General features: G+C 38.2%; 1 pseudogene; it reads left to right on the forward strand.

Annotated features, from left to right (window-relative positions):
* The first annotated feature begins 4,076 nt into the window (after window positions 1-4,076).
* LOC149218512 (AAA-ATPase At3g28510 pseudogene) lies at window positions 4,077-5,504 on the forward strand (annotated as a pseudogene).
* Window positions 5,505-6,104: the final 600 nt, after the last annotated feature.

Consider the following 6,104-nt stretch of genomic DNA (forward strand, 5'->3'; position numbering starts at 1 on the left):
TTTATTATGTTCCTGGAATGAAATGTAACCTCTTAAGTATTGGACAGCTTGTTCAAAAGGGGTACAATGTTTTCTTTGTGGATGATTTATGCACCATCATGGATAGAGCACCCAGCAAACGATGTATTGTTGAAGTGAAGATGACAAGGAACAGTATGTTCCCTCTCAGAATGAAAGCAGATTTGAAAAATGGAGAAGAAATAGCAGCCGTGACTCAAGAGGCATTCAAAAGCGAACCAAAAGATGAAAATTGGTTGTGGCACTTGAGATTTGGACATCTCAACTTTGGAGGTCTTAACTTGTTGAATATAAAATTAATGGTAAGAGGATTACCATTGATAGAGAAACCGGACAACCTTTGCGAAGGTTGTATCTTGGGGAAACAACATAGAGAAAGTTTTCCATCTGGGAAAAGCATAAGGGAAAAATCACCCTTAGAGATTATCCACTCAGATTTATGTGGACCGATGAAAACTCCATCACTTGCAGGAAGCCACTATATACTAACATTTATTGATGATTTTACTAGAAAAAATTAGGTTTATTCCCTGAAGAACAAAATTGAAGTGTTTGAAAAATTTTGCAATTTCAAGGCACTTGTAGAAAACCAAAGTGGGCTGCATATCAAAGTTCTAAGAACTGATAGAGGAGGTGAGTACATCTCCAAGGAATTTCTACATTTTTGTAGAGAAAATGGAATTCATAAGCAGTTTACCACTAGGTACACTCCACAGCAAAATGGAGTTGCCGAAAGGAAGAATAGGACAATCATGGATATGGCGAGGAGTATGTTAAAGGCAAAGCATTTGCCAAATGATTATTGGGCTGAAGCTGTACACTGTGCAGCGTACATTTTGAATAGATGCCCTACAAAAGTAGTCATGAACAGAGTGCCGGAAGAAGCATGGAGTGGGACAAAGCAAGGAGTCACCCACATGAAAGTTTTTGGATGTGTGGCTTATGCACACATTCCAAATCAACTAAGGAAGAAGTTGGACAGCAAAGGGGAGAAATGTATTTTCATTGGATACAGTGAGGAATCCAAAGCTTACAGGTTGTATAACCCATCCACCAAGAAGCTTATTGTGAGTAGAGATGTTCAGTTCATTGAGGAGGAAGCTTGGGATGGAAGCATAGAGAAAACAGTGAATGTTAAAGACTTCTTGTCTCATGATGAATATGATGAGGAGATGGCTGAAATACATCCCCAAACAGCAGCACCAACACAAGGGCAGCAAGGGAAACCCTTGAGGAGAAATGAAAGTGCTTCTCCAAGCACACTACAAGGAGGAAATTCAAGTGCTTCTTCAAGCACTTGTACACCAAATGAAAGAGGTAAGAAGTTCAGAAATTTAAGTGACATTTATGAACAAGAGGCAGCAATTGAAGGTATGAACTCTTTGTTCGCTTTATATTGTCATGTTGATGACCCTGTTCACTTCGAAGAAGCAATTAAGGATAGGAAATAGATAGAAGCTATGGATGAGGAAATCAATGCCATAGAAAGAAACAATACATGGGATTTAGTTGAACTACCAAAAGGAAAAGAAGTCATTGGAGTTAAATGGATCTACAAGACCAAGAGTAATGCTGAAGGCAAAATAGAAAAACACAAGGCAAGACTTGTTGTCAAAGGATATAAGCAGCAGTATGGGAGAGACTATGAGGAAACTTTTGCACCGGTTTCTAGAATGGAAACGGTGAGAGCAATGCTATCCATAGCAGCACAAAACAAGTGGAAAGTTTACCAAATGGATGTGAAGTCACCATTCCTAAATGGAGTGTTAAAGGAAGAGGTTTACATTGAACAACCTCTAGGCTATGAAAAGAAAGGCCAAGAGCACAAAGTGTGCAGATTGAAGAAAGCTCTTTATGGGTTGAAGCAAGCACCAAGAGCGTGGTACAGTAGGATAGATTCCTATCTACTGGAAAACGGATTTGAAAAATGTGAGGGAGAACCCACTCTTTACATCAAAGAAAATGATGGCAAATTACTAATTGTTGTGTTATATGTTGTTGAAGTTATTTTCACAGGTAATGATGATTATCTTATTGAAAATTTCAAAATAGTCATGAAAGAAGAATTTGAAATGACTAACATGGGTTTGCTAAGATACTTCTTAGGAATATAAGTAGAACAAAATTGAAATGGGATTTTTATCTCACAAGCGAAATATGTTAATGAAGTGTTGGAAAGATTTAATATGCAGGAGAGCAAGGTAGCAATCACTCCCACAGTGATGGGATTAAAACTCAACAAAGAGGACAACAACAAGGATTTTGATCCTAGTTTGTACAAGAGCATAGTTGGCAGCCTCATGTATTTGGCTGCAACTAGGCCAGATATAATGCATGATGTTAGTTTAATTTCCAGATTCATGGAGAGGCCAAAAGAAGCACATAGGCAGGCAACAAAAAGGATTCTAAGGTGTTAAAGTTACTAAAAGGTTTGGCATTTTATATACTACTTCAAAATGTTCAGATTTAATTGGATACACTGATAGTGATTGGGCTGGAAGTGTAGATGATTGGAAAAGCACATCCGGTTATATTTCTCACATGGGTTCAGGAGCCATTTCATGGGCTTCTAAAAAACAGCCTATTGTAGCATTGTCTACAGCAGAGGCAGAATATATAGCAGCTACAACAATAGCGTGTCAAGCAATTTGGATGAGAAGGATGTTAAGGAGCTTAGGCCAAGAACAAGCAAAAGGAACTGTGATTTTTTGTGACAATAGTTCAGCTATTGCATTATCCAATAATGTTGTGTTTCATAAGAGAACGAAACATATTGACACAAAGTTTCATTACATTAGGGAATTGGTAAACAATGGTGAAATTGTTTTACAACATTGCAGAACTTAGGAGCAGGTTGCAGACATTCTGACCAAACCATTGGGGCAGAAAAGTTTTGAATTTTTGAGGAAATGTCTGGGTATGACTGATAACCCAACAATTGAAATTAAAGGGGAGTGTTGAAATGTTAATTTCCCCTGCCGCGTTATCATTTCAAAAAACCGCCATGGGTTCCCCGCACCGCCTTTCACCGAGTGGTGGTTTTTCCTCAAACAGCAGCGATCACATTCACCATCTAACGCGTGTCCACAACAGATTTCCAAAATAGTTTTTTCCCCGAAGCATAAATATCGGTAAGTAGAGCCGTGCGATATCGTTTGTCAACTGTTCGATTAAAAACAAGGTTTGAAGCCATTCGATGGAAGTCAATAGTTGATGTACATTGACAGACAGTTTTTCAGTAATGTAATTAATGGAATTTACTCAAGTTGGTAAACGTTGGTAAGATTTTAATTTTATTGTTTTTTATTATTCACGGGAGTAGTTCTTTTACGGCACAAGTAAAAACATATAGGTTATTTTTTTTAGTTAGTTGAAAATGTAATGTAAGGGAAGCACGCAGCAGCGCACAAGTGAAGAATTTTTACACAACAGTGTAAATATATACAACAGAGTTTTGTTTTGTAATAAAATGTAATACGCTACAGCGCGTATGTGTGGAGTGAAAAAGAAAAATTACACATAGAGCAGTGTTAATTTTTCATGCTGAGACAGAGTATTTTTTTTTTTGGAGAGACAGTGAAGGTTTTGGAACTGCATCAGAAGCAGTTTCTGGTTGTAATCCCTCTGTTAGAGGAAGAATCTTGTAACCATAGTATTATTAATGAATAGAAATCCTTTTATGTGTGTGTGAAACATTCTGTTCTTCCCAGAAAAAAAATTTAGTTTCCGTTGTGTTAAAACAAAGCATTTTCTCTGTTCTATTCAAGTTATTTTTGTTTTGGAATTAAACAGAAAATTCCCAACAATATCTGTGTTGTGAAATAGGCCATAGAGTTCAGTAGGGCCCAGCGACAACATGGCGTCCCATCAAGGGTCCTTCCTGGTAAGTAGTAAAGAATACATGAAAATGAAATTCCTATCCAACAAGACATTTCCAAGTAAATTCTTCACTCCTTCATATTCCAATGGAGGCCCATAAAATAGCCAGGCCGAGCTCATCTAAGTAAGAGGCTCGAGGTATTCTTAGTTTAATATTTCTTTGCGGGTTTTCCTGGTTTCTTGAAAATGGAGCTCTGGTCGAATTTGGGGTCGATCATGGCTTCCTTGATATTCATATGGACCATGGCCAGGGAATATGTTCCCCCAGAATTTTATGATTTGTTTTCAAAGTGGACACACAGGGTCATAGGGATAATGTCTCCTTACATCTCAGTTATGATAGAGGAGAACGATGGGATGAAAGTAAGCGAAGTTTATGAGGCAGTGCAGACTTACTTGAGCGTAAGGTCATCTTTGGCCGCAAAGAGATTAAAGCTGAAGAAGCCAAAGAAAAACAAGGAATTTACGTTCAACATGGACAGAAACGAGCAGATTGCAGATGCATATGAGGGTATCAATGTGTGGTGGGTGTTCCACAGTAGAGATTCGAAACAGACGGTCTTATTCTCGTGGGACACAAACACCGAGGAGAAATGTGATTACGAGTTAACATTCAACAAGAAACACAAGAAAAATATATTCGATGAGTATCTTCCTTACGTCATGGAAGAAGCGAAAACACTGGAGATTAGAAGCCGGTACCAGAATATTCACACGAATAAATCTGATTCCAAGGACTATGAATTCCGGAACAGGGTGTGGACGCCCGTTGTGTTCGATCATCCTTCGACTTTCGTAACTTTGGCTCTGGAACCAAAGGTGAAGTAGGAGATCATGGAAGACTCAAGAGATTCATGAGGGGAGAGAAGTATTACAGACAAGTTGGGCGGGCGTGGAAGCGGGGTTATTTGCTCTATGGCCCCCCTGGAATGGGAAAATCCAGTTTGATTGCCGCCATGGCTAACTTTCTCGAGTACGACATCTACGACCTGGAGCTGACCCAAGTGAAGAACAACACAGAACTCAAAAAACTTCTCATCTCCACCACAAATAAATCCATCATCGTAATAGAAGATATCGACTGTGCTCTCGATCTCTCAAACCGCAAGAAGAAGAAGCAACAACAGAAAGAGAAGTCGTTTGATTCCGGGAAGCCCAAGGAGAGCGAAGCGAACGACAACAACAAATTGACCCTTTCCGGAGTTTTGAACTTCACAGACGGTTGGTGGTCATGTTGCGGAAGCGAGAGATTGTTCATCTTCACCACAAACCACATCGACAGGCTCGACCCGGCGCTTCTCCGGTCTGGTCGAATGGACAAAAATATTCTGCTCTCATTCTACACTTTTGCAGCATTCAAGATTCTCACCAGCAATTATCTCTCCATTGCAAACCATGAGCTCTTTCCTGACATCCAAGATGTGATGGAGGCGGCTCAGATGACACCTGCAGATGTAGCTGAACATCTAATGAAGATGGCTGACCATCCCACCACTGCGCTCGAAAACCTAATTGAAGCTCTTTGTGAGGCCAAAGAAAGAGCAGCTAGTGCCGCTTTGAAGGATGTGTCAGAAGAAAATGCTTGCAGGACGGAAGGCCAAGTATGATGTCAGCAAACATTTAGTTAGGTTATCTACAACAGAGCACAAGTATTCAGAAGATATTATACATATATTATATCATAATAATGGTGGGAAGTAGCAACGTAGAAGAATAAGATTAAGTAATTGACTATTAATAATGATGTCACATGCTATATCATACCTATGACGGGTGCAATGTGATGTTATATTTTATGAGTTGGGAGGTTCAATATGTTTATGTGCTGTGTGAGATTGTATACGTTGAACTGCGTGAGATTGTGATGTTATAATAGAGATATTTTATCGTTCCATACTTATCATATTTATGTAGCAATAAATGCCTTAATTTCTTTCAAGTCTGTACGTTCCCACGTTGAAAAATATGTGCAACCAAAAGTGGTAGTCTCATTAGCATTCATTCAAATTTGTTAAGAAAATTATGGAAATTTTAGTGAGATTTTGATAAAATTTGGTAAGAATTTTTGTAAAGAAAATTATGGAAACTTTTGATGAGTTTTTTAATAAAATTTAATAAGAATTTTTGTAAATCTAAATTATAAAAATTAAATTTCTAAATTTTAAATATTATAGAGAATTTTGATAAATACTAAATCTATTTCTATC

Source organism: Pinus tabuliformis, chromosome Q (assembly GCF_031772625.1).
Source record: "Pinus tabuliformis cultivar Carrire ecotype Pingquan chromosome Q, CPIR1, whole genome shotgun sequence".
NCBI lineage: Eukaryota > Viridiplantae > Streptophyta > Pinopsida > Pinales > Pinaceae > Pinus > Pinus tabuliformis.